The sequence below is a fragment of the Corvus kubaryi genome, unplaced genomic scaffold (assembly GCF_017639235.1).
Source record: "Corvus kubaryi isolate FWS band 111438036 unplaced genomic scaffold, C.kubaryi_AGA036_p1.0 split3-73, whole genome shotgun sequence".
Taxonomy (NCBI): Eukaryota; Metazoa; Chordata; class Aves; order Passeriformes; family Corvidae; genus Corvus; species Corvus kubaryi.
Genome location: NW_024582091.1, coordinates 24,881,198 through 24,896,037, shown reverse-complemented (window position 1 = coordinate 24,896,037; position 14,840 = coordinate 24,881,198). Strand labels below are relative to the sequence as shown.

The following is a 14,840-nucleotide window of genomic DNA, read 5'->3' as shown; positions in this document are numbered from 1 at the left end:
AATTTGGATTGCAACTGATTTTATTTTTTTATTGAATTAGGAAAAGGAGTATGCAAACATAGCTTATATAGAGACATATATCTTTACTGCTCTTTTAGCTATGGAGGAAAATAAAACCTACTGGACTTGTACATTTGGTAGAATTTTATTATATGAAATTGCTACTAATGTCTTTCTCTCTGATGAGCTTTGCTTGAAGGTGGCAGCTGAGCCCATCCTGCTAATGAGATGCAGTGCTCCTCTGGCAGGAGGCAGGAGATGGCACCATCACACCTCGTCTTTCCCATCTCTGGTGTGCGAGCAAGTGTTCAGTCTGGGGAAGAACAGCTTTCCGTGTGACGTGGCTGTACAGTGGCTGCTGTGGAGGACTGTGGTGGAAGTGTAGTTTCCTCCTTGCAGGAGACTTAATGACTACTTAAGGACAGACTTTAGGGACTCAGTCCTTGGCTGGGAATGGCTTTCTTGGCCTTCAATCCCCTCAGGTGTGACAGGCATTGCCCATTAATGTTACCTGCCTACACCTTTAACACTATTTCTTTCAGAATTTCTGTGCTAACTTGTTCTCAGAAGTGCCTTTTTTTTTTGGGGTGGGGGGCAGAGTAACATCTGCTTTCCTAGTGCCAGACCAGTTTTCTAAGCCTAAAGGAAGGGAGGAAGCTGGAGAAGGTGTGATCCTGCCCTAACCTGAGGGAAAGAGGTCACACAGGGGCTTGGCATGCCCTATGGCAGCTGCTGGGGAGGGAGAACACCCCTCTCCCCCCACCTCCTCCACTGAGCAACAGCTTGCCATTTCTTCTCTTCCGTTTACATCAGTGCAGCAAGGGCATCCCAACACCCCGGGCTTTGCATCTGTGACTCAGGGCCAGGCACACAGAGAAGCAGAGCACAGGCTTCTGTGCTGCCCTCCTGCTGAAATGGGGGCTGATCAAAGAAATCCTGTGTTACCTCACATAGGAATGAATGGTCCTTGCTGGCCAGGGCCTCTTGCTGCAGAGCAGGGAGCTGCCGGCAGCTGCCAGGCTGTAGGTGTTTAATTGGTTAAGTGCCTGGGGAGGCTGTGGGATGGAAATGACTGTAGAAACAGCAGAGTAATCCAAGGAACAAAAACCCTCACCTGGAGGATTTTTTTTTAATTACTGCTCAGACCCAGTTATCTCTAGTGCAGAAAGTGAGGCTGTTTGAGACAAATTACGTGAGAGAGATGCTCAAAGATGTGTCCTCGTGGGGCCATCCCTCTGCCACTTCTGCCCCTCGGCAGGAGGGCTTGCTGGGTTGCCCATAGCATGGGGGAAGCTGCGCCCAGGTGCTAAATGGCTGATCCCCCAGGGTGACATGTGCAAGGGGGAAGTGGGCCCAAGGTTGGAGGGGAGAGCAGGGCTCCTAAGTATTTGCAGATAAACAAGTTAGTGTTTTACACCCTAACAAGCATCATCCTTGCTCTGGACCTGGAGTCTCATCACTGTTTTAGCATCACTGCTGACCCTGGCCAGAGCGAGACGGTTCATGGGCAGTCACCTCAGCTGTATAAACAAACATTTAACGAGTTACACGTGTGTCAAGCACCTTAAACTTGGGTTTCTTTGTTTCTTAGCTGCAGCAGGTTGCTTTGAAGCTCCAGTTTTGGTTACAGCTTATTTCACTTTGTTCTACCTACCCACTCTGGGTGCGTGGGATTTTGCCCAGGCACTTGCCCTTTTGGTTGCAGTTCCTCTCAGGGATTTTTTGCTTGAAAGAAACTCAGAAGGGAAGGAGAAGGCATGATTTTGGCAGCTCAAAGGATTATTTCTTTTATCACTAAGGATGCTGTGTGACTTTATTGCCTTTCTGAGCTCTTTAACACAGCAATAAACGAGCTGTTAAAATATTTTAAAATCGATAAATGTAATAAAGAACCAAGCAAATTACAAAGCTGCTCCTGATGTTTAGTGGTTTGGGAAATAATCATGTCCTCAAGCGAGCAGTGAGTTGGGGTAGGGAGGTAGCTGGGTAACCTTGCAGGGGCTGCCGCGCCAGGGGTGGAGGAGTCAGAGCCGGTCCAGAGCCTGTCCCGGGGGAAAAGACGGCTGTGGGGTGGTCAGTGGGCACGGGCTGGGCTGGGTGGGGGTCTGAGCAGGCTGGGACTCCTGTCCTCCGCCCACACCTTGCATATCCTGGCTGCTCTCAGGCTTACATCAGGGGTTTCTCTTTGCCTCAGGCATGGGCTTAATTTTCAGCTCATCCTCCTGAGCTGACTGCTGGAGCGCATCTGAAGTCTCTGCGGCTTTACTCCCACTTAGCAACGAGCCTAAATAAAAGGTGACCTCCAGGACCGGGCTGGGCAGGGCGTGACTATCGGGTGCTGTTGGGTCCTGGCAGCCATCCCGTCTCGCCTCCTTTGCTGGGCAAGTTGGAAGGAGCCGGGGCGGGAGCAGGGAAGGATGGCAGCCGGGGCAGGAGTCGCAGCTCCTCTCACCGCTGTTTTCAAAGGTTCATGCGCCTAAATGACTTCTCAGCAGCTGTCCTCCCTAGAGAACCGCTTTCTTGAAAGATGATACTGCTCTTGTAATTAAGGTAATTGTTTAAATTCATTCCCTTAAACCGGACTCCATCATAACTTAACCAACTGTATCTGTGCAAGCGTGGCAGGGTTGAACAGGGTCGGGGCGGGTGTCACGGGATTGATTCATCATCCGGAAAGATTTATAGGTAAAAATCTTGTTAAACTGAAATGTCTAATAAAGATGCAGGGAAAATTCACCTACGGGGCATAACCCGGGCAGGCAGCTGCCCCAAAAGACCTGCTGATATCTTCTGTGCTGCAGTGACTGACAGGGTGAATGTCACCCCCGCAGCCAGGTGGAAAGACGTGCTCCAAGCCCCACCCCCGCCCCGATCATCTTCTGCCCAAACAGCAGGTTGGGCTGCACGCACTTATGTTGTTTTGGGATATTTAATTTCCTTTCTCACTTAACCTGAATGCTTTCTGATTTCATGGAAGTCTGAAGGTAATTGAATGTAATAGTTTAAAGAATCAAATTATTTAAATTATAGGGTAATGCTTGAAATAAAATGACAGTCTGTGGGAGTTTACTCATGTTGCTGGTGGATGGAGAGCAGCAGAGTGACATGTGCCGTCATGCCCAGCACAGGGCTTCAGGGCTGGCTGTGCCCCAGAGCCGCAGGCTGGGGAGGGGCACTGGCTCAAGGCCAGGATCCAGCATGGTCCTGGGTGGGTGGCAACCCTCTGTGATACTCGTCCCTCCCTGGCAGAGCACAGACCCTGGCCAGGTTTGTCTCCCATCTGAAATGACTTGGGCAAGAGCTGGTAGCTCAGTCCCTCTTTGAGGCTGTTTCAAGACAAGAGTGACAGAGATTAACCTGGGCTTATCCCCATTGCCACATGGATTGCCCCATGTCCAAACCCTGGATGTCGGGCTGCCTCCAGACTGGTCATTAAAGCCCTGGTCCTTTGTCCCTCATCATGCCATCACCTACCCCAAAAGCTTCACTTCCATGTCAGGGGTCTGTTCCTCCTCAGAGGAGGCTGTGAAGACAAGCAGTGGAAGGAAGGGTTGAAAAATAATCAGTACAAAATAGGAAAAATTAAAATATCAGGACACTGGTGAAAAGAGCGTGAATAGGATTTGCATTAAAAAAAATAATGATTTTGGAGATTGATGGTGGCCTGTGGCTCAAATAGTTGGGGAAGCAGTAACAGGAGGCAGGAGGCTGCAGCTGTGCTCTTTGCTCTGCTACTCCCTGCCTCTCTGTGCAGAGATCCTTAATATTTCTCTGCAGTGCCATCTTCATTTGAAAGCCTTATGCCTACAGAAGAAAGTGCTTCAGTGGTTTTGAGGCTGGGTGACAACCAGGGCCTCATGTAAACACCACCTTTTCTACCCCCCATCCCTTACCTCCTTTTTCACTTTCATTTGGAATTGAGGCAAGTGATAATGCTGCTCAACCACATTTCTGGTGTTTGGCAGGCAGATTTACTTGGGCAGCAATTTAAAGCTCCCCTACCTCCTGCCTCCACTCTTTCTCTCGCCCCACAATCAGGCCTGTCCCTCTGCACGTGGGAGGCTGGCGTTGACCAGCTTTGTGTCGAAGGGCCAGCCTTGGGTTGAAGCCACCAGCGGGTGGCCATGGCAGCTCAGGTGGCTGTGATATTTGTGTGAACATGGCACAGGAACATGGGCAGGCAGTTCCCCTGTGCCATCCTGGGCACAACTTTCCCCTCAGCTCCACCTCTGGCCCATCTCCCCTTGCCCCTCTTGGGGAGCCTGAGATCAGGGAATGAGCCTTGCATTCGACTCCACAGCAGATGTAAACACTTCAAACCACCCCCCCAACACTATCTCATCCACCCTTGCTTTTAGCTGTGATTTAAGCTGCTCTCCTGACCAGCTGTATGTTTTAAACCAAAATTCAATTCTTTAAATTAAACTTTAAATTCAAGGCTGTCACATAAGCCCTGCAAAGAGCATATTCCAAGGAACTCTGCAACCCTTCACTGTGCAACATTTGCTCCCAAAGCAGTGGGGAATTGGCTAGTTTGAGGTCTGGTTTGGTTTTCGGCTCCAAAATTATACGTGGCATTAATAGCAGCAGTGACGAGAAAGCAAAATTTCCAATTGCCTCCCCAGCACTTTGCTCTTGTGTTGCGTTGTATTAATTTGATATTTTTTGTGAGAAGCCACAGCTGATGCCTCCGTGCTGTGAGGTTGTGCCAGCCTGCCCGTGCTAGATGACATTGGTAACGTGGTGTGACACAAACAACAGCACCGCATGTGACAAGCCACAGCAGCAATGGATCTGCGGAGGCAATGTGAAATGACAGGGATGGCTAAGACTCATACTCCAAATTTTAAATGGCTCACAAGAGAAGAGAGGCTTTTTAAAAGATTTTGTCACAATTTTTAGTAATTACTAGTACTTTTCCCTTTGTATCCTATTCGGGAACTTAAAACAGGAATTTGCATTGTGGTCCAGTTCCCTCCATTTTACTCTTGTATGGGAATCCAGGAGTGCTGGCCCACTGACCCTGATTTTGTCTGAAAAAAAAAAAAAGAGAAGAGGGAAAATGAGGGATTACAGGTCTTTGCCAGGATGAAGGCTGGGAAGAAGAGCATTTATGGGCTTTGTTACTAGCATGTTTGTGAGCACCACAGATTTCATACACCAGTAGAAGAAGACAGAAAACAGTTGTTCCAATTCTGTGCTGATAAAATATTTTTCACACAATATCTGTCAAGCTTGTAGCAATGCAAGCAAAAAAAAATGAAAAAGAGATGTAATGCCACCTTGTTTCTCCTGGATCTACCAAACCTAATTTTTTTTCTTCAAATGCAGAGAGTTTTTCTCTAGCCATGACTGTAAGAAACAAATAATACCACAGCCATCCTCCTGACCTTGTGCTTGCAAGGGATGTTGGAACGAGCTTGAGCATCTCACCTTGCTCACAGTCACTAGTGGGCAGGTGCTGGCCCTTCTCCCCACTGGCAGGGAAGGGGACTGGCAAAGCCCCGGCTCTTATTGGTACAAATAACCCAGGATCTCTGCTTTCCTGCTTTTCCTCTTCCTCCTCAGTAAATAAAACAGGCTTAATATTCATCTCATCTTCTGTGGTGGCAAGTCAAAAGTAACTCCCCTAAACCCCAGAAAGCCCCACTATCACAAAACCAGTGTGCAGGGACCACAAAACCAGCAGAAATAGTGCCCACAGCTGCAAGCCTGTCTGGTGAGGCATTCATGGGACTGGAAATAAAGAGAGGTGAGGAGCACGTTTGGCTTGCCATGAATACTGAGTAACAATATATGTAAGCGCATGAAGTGGGCAGCGGGGAGCTGTGCAACACTCACGAACAACTGTGACAAACCCCTTTGCTGGGATAATTTGATCTAGCACAGTCAATGGAGCATGGCAGGATTATTATGACCATTATTTATCATATGTACTACAGAATTTTTTTTTTTTTTCGGTGGTAAGAGCTGCTAGTGCTGTGCTAAACAAGGGAAGAACTGGTACTTTCTGTGATGAGTGACTGGAAATTCAATGAAAAGCTGCTCCTGCATTCTGCCCAAGTGGCATGGCACGGTAGCCATAACTGGTATTTCTATATATTATGGGTATTTTTGCCTGGCCATACCTGTAAGATTCTCCACAGAGCCGACTTTGTGAGTTTGTGTAGAGGTGCATGTGTGTGTGCATGAGCAGCATTGTATGCACACACCCTCAGTGTCGCTGGCAGAAAGATGCCAGGCACTATTCCCCCAATTTCCATGTAAATTATCAAAACCGAAGTCATTGGTCCTTCCCGACCGTGGCACATCACGTAAGCTCAGCATCGGGCCAGGCTGCTGCAGGAGTGGGACAAAGGGCTGATGCTACAGTCCGGTTTCCATGGCAACAGAGGAGGGGTAGTGAGACCAGAAATGTTGCAAACACCCCTTCTCGCTGCAGCCCAACGCACGGTATTGCAAAAGCCAGTGCTGTTTTGAGGGGGGGAGAGGGGGCAGGAAGAGTCCAAATGTCTTTACCTTTCGGGTTGCGGAATTTCCAAAATAAAAAGAAATGGCAATTTTTCTTCTCAATGTAGTTGCAAAGGGAAAGGAAAGCCGCCACGCAGGCCTCGTTTTCTGCGTGTAAAATGCGTGTGTTCTTTAAAAGGCAGTGGTTGGCTGCTTTTCCGGACATGATGTGGTTGAAGCTGTCATCGTAATGGAAATTCATTGCTGTAGCTATGGTAAATCGAGTTTTCTGCCTGTGCTGAATGCATTAGTCTAATGAGATGTTTGCAGCTGGAGAGCTGAGCTGCTGGAGACTTACACTGTGCTAAAAGACAGGGAGAAGATGGCTTTTGCCGGGTACTTGTGACTGTGCTGAAAGTCCTTTGCCCTTTGGGTCCCAATGCCCAGGCTCTCTAAAGACTCTGCTAAGTGTCTTGGCCTAAGCAATAGGTAAGGGGAAAGCATGCTTCTTCTTCTTCTCCTTCTTCTTCTTCTCTGCCTGGTGTTTGTCGCTCAGCCTTGTCAGAGCAGTTCTTGTTCTGCTTGTCTGTATGTGGTAACTTCGCAGCTCCTCAGTTGGAGACTCTCTTCCCCAAAGCACATCCTTCCCGAGCCCTGGGAGCAGTTCCTGTGGGGAGAGGGGCAGAGATCAGCTGGTGCTGCCGGCGTGTGCTGCGCAGCAGCAGGAGCGTGGCTCTGTGTCTGTGTGGGGGTGTGTGTGAGTTAGTGAAGACTTCTGACTACAGAGCACTCTGCATGCAGCCTGGCTTCGGGCTTTTCCAAACCTGAATCTAACTGGTCTTTTTTTTGCTGCCAAGGTAAATGCGTCTTCCATTTTAAAAGCAACTTATATTGCAATATATGTAGCAAACAGTATATATGTCACATGTTCTGGGGTTTTTGTACAGTTCATAAAGCAATGAGTTTAATTATAATCTCCTCATATCTTCAAACCAGATGTTAAGTTGAATTTTTATGCCTAACTGAAAACTGAAGGGAGCAATACTGTTTGCAGGCTGGGCTTTTCCTTCAAGACCAACAGGCTTCTAGCTTCTGAGAGATACTGAGGAGCACACTTGAGCAGAGCTGTTTGTGTTTGTCTTTTCAGGTGTTTTAACGCTAACTTTGAGGGAGGACAGAGCACGGGGCTGCAATGCCTGCGGGCACCAGGCTAGCCCTGCTGGTCCCTCCCTAGCCCCCAAGCACCCGCTGCCACCCCAGCCCGCACCCACCTTTTGCTGACAGAGGGTGAAGCCCGGCGTGGTTCAGTGAGTAATTCCACCTTTCCATCGCTGCTGAATGGCTGTGGGGGTTGGTTTCTTTGCCTGGGGCTCATCTGACGGCAGCGGTCTGGCAGAAAGAAGTTGCTTTTGGGTTTGATGCATGCGGGGCTTGTGGCAGGAATAAAGTTAACCCGGTGAGCTGCAGAAGGAAAGTTGCTAGAATGCTCTGCTTGGAGGGGGATTGCTATTTAATCCTGGGTTTATTTCAAAGAGGCTTCTGAAGATGTTTTTCTCAAGGACAGACCAAGGGCTTTTCAAATTGAATAAGGGCACAATGGGAGAAGTAAAGCAAAGAAAGGGATGTTGTTATTTGTGGGAGCAGGGATTGAGTCTAAAGAGTGTCTTTGTGCTACAGGAGTACTTAGAGCATCCTCCATCCCACCGTGCTGCCGGTTCCCGGTGCAGCTCAGCACACCAGGTTCAATCAGCCACTGGTGTAAATCAGCGTAACTTTCCTGGCTCCAGCCTCATCTGACACCAGCTGAGGGCATGGCTTGGAGATTTGCAAGTTTAGGTTTCGTAATTTTATTTAGATGAGGTGCCTCCCAGTCCTCTCCGGCTGCAGTTGACTTTGTATTTTAATTCAGATGTCACACTGATTTTCCCGATCAGGCAGAGCTCCTCTGCCCCATCATAAAAGTTAGTCAGCCGATGCACCTGTTCTTTAGATTAGAAAGACTGCCAGGGGCACAAGTTTTTCAGTGATTGAGTGTGAAAGAGGGACTGGAAAAAAAATCTACCAACAGGAAAATACATGTGCTGAATTAAACCACAAACACTGCAGAAGGTAAACCTTGAGAAACGCTTTGTTAGTGAGCACAGTAACTCCGATGTTTCTGTTATTTTGTGTATTGGAAATGTTTAAGTCAAGTACTTCCTTATGTTTCGTGGAAAAGGGTGGGTAGAAAGCAGCAATTTTCTTTCTTGGGCATTCAGTGACTTGCCATGAGGTTAATCACCTGCAGGGTTGAAACATGACTGCACAGGTAGCTATGGGACCTAGAAAGAAGAAATTGCAATAGGATGCTTTCCCCTCAGCCATTCCCTTAGTTCCGTGCATGACACAAAGATTTGGAGTTTTGTTAAACACAAAAAAAATTTTTTTAGAGAGAAAGGTGATATAGTACCTGATCATGGTACCAGAGGTTCAGGAGCTTGAGCTGTCTCCCCAATGTCTTTCCCTCCCTCAAATTTAGGTAATATTAAAAAAAAGGAAAAAAGCAAGAGAGGTCAGGTTGTGGGGTGAAGCAAGGAAGTGAGGTGTGGGACAGTTGTCCGTTCACATTCCAGTAACAGGAGACAGGTAAGCCCTGCCAGCTGGGGAGGCACCCGGACAAGGGCCCCCCTGCTGGGACGTGGGCTGGCCTCAGTGGGGATGCATCCATCCTCCTCATCCCTGGCAATGATGGGACCTGTCAGCATCCTTGGACTCCCCCAGCATCCAGCTCTGGTGGGAGCCAGCTCAAACCCAATAGTAGAATATGGGATGATTTAACAAATTTGAGTTGAATCCTAGAAGCTGGACTTCAGTGATCCTTGTGGGTGCCTTCAGACTTAGAATATTCCATGATGCTATGGGTCTAATTGCCCAGCATCACCACTTCTCAGTGGGCTCTGCTCAGAGTTGCTCAGGGGCTCCTTTCCTGCTGTGAACTGAACTCACATCACTAAGGCTACCCCATACTCCTAGCACTACTTTGGAAACACCCAGGGCACTTTCAGCTGGAGACCGAGGCAGCTCTCCTCCTGCAAAAGGTGGGGAACCCACACACACCTGGCAAGTAAATACAAGGGGTAAAAGCACATTTTGGGGTAAGGAAGACTTTCAGGAAATAGTTGATGAGAGCAAGGCAGCAATGATTTCTGTTGAAAATGGAAAGAAATGAAATGTTTATATTTGGTAACACTGAAGTCAGCAAAGCCCTGCTTTCTTCAGGGCATTTTAGTTCATAAAACAAGGGAAATTAGTTCATATAGTTTCATAAACTATACTCAATGGCCACATGGTGTCTTTAAAAAAAAAAGTAGCAATGAGAAAATAATACCCCAATACCCTAAAATCCTACCCTACTTCTTTCTCTACAGCTTTAAAATGGTGCAAAGGAGGAGTCAGCTTTATTTATATAAAACACTCCCAGCTGAGTTCTCCAGCTGACCATTAAGAGCAGCTACAGTGCTTAACAGGTGATGGCTCTCCACAGTGAGAATGAACAATAATTGGTTTACTTATTCAAAGAAAAATATTCCAGGCTCACCTTGGAGGGAAAAAATTAATTACATATATTAATTCTGTCATAACAAGTTGCCTCATGAGGAACTGGTTTCCTGTACAAAGGAAGCAAAATTTTCTCTTTATTTCGCTGTATATTAGAAAAGAAACTTGATTCAAAATTGTGTGTCAGGAGATTAGACACTGCTCTGCTGAACAGAATCATGATATATTGGTGCACTAAAGGTACTGGCTAATTTGCTGTTGGTTAATAAAATTGAAAAGAATTTATAATCTAAGCTAGCATCTTTGCACCGAGTTTTTCTGCTGATGAGAATGAAGGAATTAACAAAAGAAAAGGTGATGTGCAGTAAAGGTGGAGTTAAAATTTATTAATTAAAGATCTAAACTTCTGATGTTATTTTTTAAATAAAGCCTTATTAAAGATGATGAACCTGTAAGTCATTCATTAAGATTGACAGTTCCCTTTAGGAAATAGTGTAAATTTGGCTTGAATAAAGGATTGCCCAGAGAGAGAGTCTGAATGTGTAATTATATTCCACTGAAGGATGAATAATTCCTCTTGAATGGAACGGTTTGCTGTAGCCCTGCAGTTTATACTGACCTCAGCTTTAGGGGTGATTCTCATCATACAGAAGAAATGGTGCTATAAATGCCTTTTTCTTTCCCCCTGTAAGAGTTTGTTACTCTGTTTGCTTTGGGTGTGAGACGCAAACGATGGGGTTTCCTTTCCAACATCAGTTGGCAGTGCAGCCAGGAATATGCCTCTGGTTTCCTACTCCTCTTCCCTGGCATGTGCACGGATGCCTGGTGTGCTTGGCATTCAAAATGTCACACTGACAAAAGTTTTTGCAGGGCCAGCTGTTGCTCTCGTTTCTTCAAGTATTTTTATACATGGGGCTCCCAGGAGTATTTGCTGGCATTTTCTTTATTTATGACAGGTGTGACTGAAATGGAGCATTCAGAGCTGTGCCCTAAATTGCTCTGAGTGCTTTGGTTACCCATTCCTCACAGAGGGTCTGCTCCCACCTGCCCCCCACACAGACCCTGGGTGACCACACAGCTCTGCTGCAGCTGGAGCAGGAGGGAAGGGGGCTGCACCTGGCACAGGGAGGGGGAGGCCCAAGGTCTCACTCCTCTGTTAACCCTGCCCTGGCACGCAGGCACTGCCTGCCTTCCTGCCAGCACGCTGCAGCTCCAAGGTCCTGGCTCAGGAGACAGGCAGCTGGCTAAGGCCACCTGCAGCTCTACCCCAAATACATGCTGGTAGAGATATACTTTCGTCTATAGCTGGAACTGGTGCTGCACCTGAAGCAGTGTCTGCCCTGTACACTGCTCCCACCTCAGCACAGGGTGCCAGGGAGTAGTGGCAGCTCAACTGCTGGACTTCTGCTGGCACCTGGGCAATCCTTGCTTTCCCAGGGAGAACTACAGAGATGAATTCCACAGCATGTGCAGTGATAGGTGATTCCTTGTGGCATCCCCTGTGATCTCAAGTAATTTGTAACAAATAAGCTGTGTTTCTCTGTGACCCTCCTCGGATAGGAGCAGCACGTGTGCGCATGCTGCCTTTTGCTGAAGGACAGGTCTCTGAGAGCTGCCCCACCTCTCTGTTGTGTAAATACCTTTTCATGATGCTTGTCTCCATCTCTTCATGCTTCCACTTGTGCGTCAATGGTGTGAAGGAGGTACCACAGGATGTATCGTATTTTATTTGGTGGGAGGTGCAGGGAAGGTATGAGATGCTTTCTTCTTTCAGCCCATCTTCCTGCAGGTGTCACACACCTGAGGTTTCAATAAAAAAGCTAACTGTGAACAACATGTAAACCACCATGTCCCCAAAATGCAGGGTAAGTCCTTGTTGACCTGAAAGCCTGTAAGCAGCATTAGCCCCCAATGATTTCTTCCTGCCTGCCTGCCTGCCAGGAAAGACACCACAGACAGGTAGGTTTTTAACCCAAGACCTTATCTCGCACCACAGGCAGGTTTATTGAGAATTATGGTAGTTGTCATCCTAAGAGGCTCCAGTGAGTGTTTAGGCACTCTATAAACTCACAGTCAGAGGGAATGCGTCACTCAAATACACAGTCTGTCAAGGCATGAGAGGGGAAAGGTGGGAATGAGGGATCACCACTGCTCTTGTTTGCTGTGTGTCCTGTTGCCACCTCCTGTCCCCTTGCCAAAGTCATCTCTTGGGTACCTGCTGCTCCCCAGCCCCACAGAGCAGCCTGAATTTGGGGCAGAATGTCAGACCTGAGCCATGAGACCAGCACTGCACCTTGCAAGCAGCCGTGGAGGCTCTCCTGGGGAGGCAGCAAGGGGGCACAAGCTGCTTTCTGGTGGAACCTCTGTTTTACAGAACCGGTGTGTAGAATGATCTGATTTCCAAAGTACACATCAAAGGTTTGCAGCCATTGAGACCTGTGGGCACTCTGGGGAGAGAAACATGACTGGAGGCAGGAGCAAAGATTTGGGTGGTGTCTTCAAACCTGGCCAGAGATGGTACTCAGAAGAGATTTTGAAAGGAGAGCCAGGCACTGAACAGGGCAAAAGAGAGCTCTGGGGTTTTAGCTAAGGACAAATCCAAAGGGCAACATTACAAGTAGGGGTCCCATATTAAAGAACCTGAGAGATTGTGAGGCTTTCTTTTGTCTCTGCTACCGTTTTTGTTTGGGGCTGAGCTGCCACTGTGCCTGGCTCTGGCTCTCCAGGGAAAGGCCTGCACACTCTCAGTGCTGTGCTCTAAAGCTTGGACAGATGCACCGACCCATAGCTGACACAGGGACTCTGGGAAGACTTCAGGGGTCTGTTGGTGACTCCTATGAAAAACCCCACAGCATCAATGGGATTGCAGCTCAGCAGATGCTGTGGAGTATAAGGTAGATAAGGCCTTTTAATATACGCATCTACACATTTCCATGAGCTTGTATGTGCACGGGAACTATCCTATTGAACTGTGCAATAGAGATAGAGAATTCTTCCTTGTTCTGCATCTGAAAGAATAAAGTGAATCAGTGTTACTTCATTTATTACCCCTAGGAGGAAATATCTTGTGGAGGACACATGCATTTGGCATGGCATCTTAGAAATCATGCACAGGGAACTGAAGGAGGACTTCAATAATACCGTATCTGATGCATTTTTAAAATATGTTTCCCATAGAAGATGTCTGTTTTCTGCCTCAGAAAAGCACAGGCCTGGTGAGGGCTCTTGTTTTGCAAATGCCCAGTGCAGTTTCTCAATAAAGCATCTGCGAGAAGAAAGGGTGCAAAAAGTCTCACTTCTCTTTCCTGCATCAGGTGCCAGTAAAGGAAGGGCTCACGTTTTGGTGCTGGGAAAAAGGGAATTGTAGTGGGTGGCCCATCTTTTCAAGGTGAGAATGTTCCTTTCCTGCAGCTTGTGCAGCTGCCAAGGAGGTGGTGAGTGAGTGAGTGAGTGAGTGAGTGATTGAGTGAGCAGGGATGGTGCATGGCCCTCTTCTGTCCCTGAGGGGGAGAAGGGACTCCAGTGCCACTGCCAGGCAACAGCAATGCAACAAACAGAGCTTCAGTGCAGATGTGTAGTAAAGACACTCGCAGAGTGAAAACAAATGGAAGAGGAGATGTCTTCAAGAAACTGTTTATGATCATTATTTATGTGTATGTGGAGACTCAGTACCCTGTTGCCTTAAAAAAATGTTTATAGCATTTATCTCCCGATTTAATCTGGCAGCCTCCATCTATTTCCCTGTAAACGATGGATGAAACGTGCCTAGTAACTATCTCTTATGGCTCAGTAAATACTTGAATTTATTTGCATATTAAGTTGGCCACGTTTATATCGCGCTCGCTCGCTAAATGCAGCAACACGAACTACTACACAGAGGAGGCTCATGGGCCATTAATGCGCCGAGGATTTATGTGAACGACTCCCTTTAACATTAATGGAAGTTATCAGCACAAATCGCCTTCCAGTGGGGGAATAGACCGTAATGTATGTAAATACCTATTACTCACTGCTGTTTAGTTATTCAAGAGGACGCCTAGCAATCTAAAACACCACTCTAGTGCTGATATACGAGCAGTTTTCCTTGAAATGTGGGAAGAGAGGGTGCTGCTTGTTGTGTAGGTTGTTGTGTCACCTCTGAGCTGGCACACATTCGGAGGTGGTTGCAGTCCCTTAGGCTTCAGCGGGATACAAGAGGAAAGTTTTTCAGGGTTAAGTCCTGGCTGAACTCGTGTTTCGCATGGGAGTGAGGGCAGTTCTGCTGGGTGGGATGCAAGAGCGAGGAGAAGATGGGTTCCTCTGTCCCTGTGTTCCCTGTTTCCCAGCCAAAGGCTCTGCTGTGTGCCCCAATGCTGCTGCCTTTCAGGAGGGGCTGCAGTGACCCTTCTGGTTTTGTCAGGCTTGGCTCTCCTGCCTTCACTCACTCACCTGGGAAGTCCCATTCGTGTAGGTCAGTGAGCAGTATGGCTGGGCTCTACCCATGTGTGTAGTGTAGTATGTCTCCCTTCCCACAAAAAGGGATCTCTCCCTGCATGCTGGGAGCTCTGCTGCCGGCTGCCTGGAGACCCCAGGGCTGCTGGACCCATCCTGCTTCACTGCAGAGGCTGCAGGCATGGGCAGGGTGTGCTCTGGGGAAAAAGTGTTGTTGTTCCCCCTCCTTATGGCTTTTTTCAGCCTTTTCCATATGTGTGAGAGTCAGCAGTATGCCTGCAGGGTGCAAGTCCTGCTGCGCCCTCAGCTCAGCTCAAGAACTTTTGGAAACACGTTGTATTCCTCATGGGATTGCTGTAGTTGTATCAGGTCACTGAAGTTAAGCCTGTGCAAATATCCTTCCCTCGCAGAACATGGGTTTC

The 14,840-nt window shown here is 47.7% G+C and overlaps 1 protein-coding gene across 1 annotated transcript in view; it reads left to right on the top strand.

Moving 5' to 3' along the window:
* Nucleotides 1-6,709: 6,709 nt before the first annotated feature.
* The window catches only part of SCML4 (Scm polycomb group protein like 4), a 77,898-nt gene continuing 69,767 nt past the window's right edge, over nucleotides 6,710-14,840 (top strand). Inside the window, exons 1-2 of the mRNA XM_042017094.1 lie at nucleotides 6,710-6,939; nucleotides 7,598-7,757. The gene's annotated coding sequence lies outside the window, so the exon portion shown is untranslated. The remainder of the gene's footprint in view (nucleotides 6,940-7,597; nucleotides 7,758-14,840) is intronic.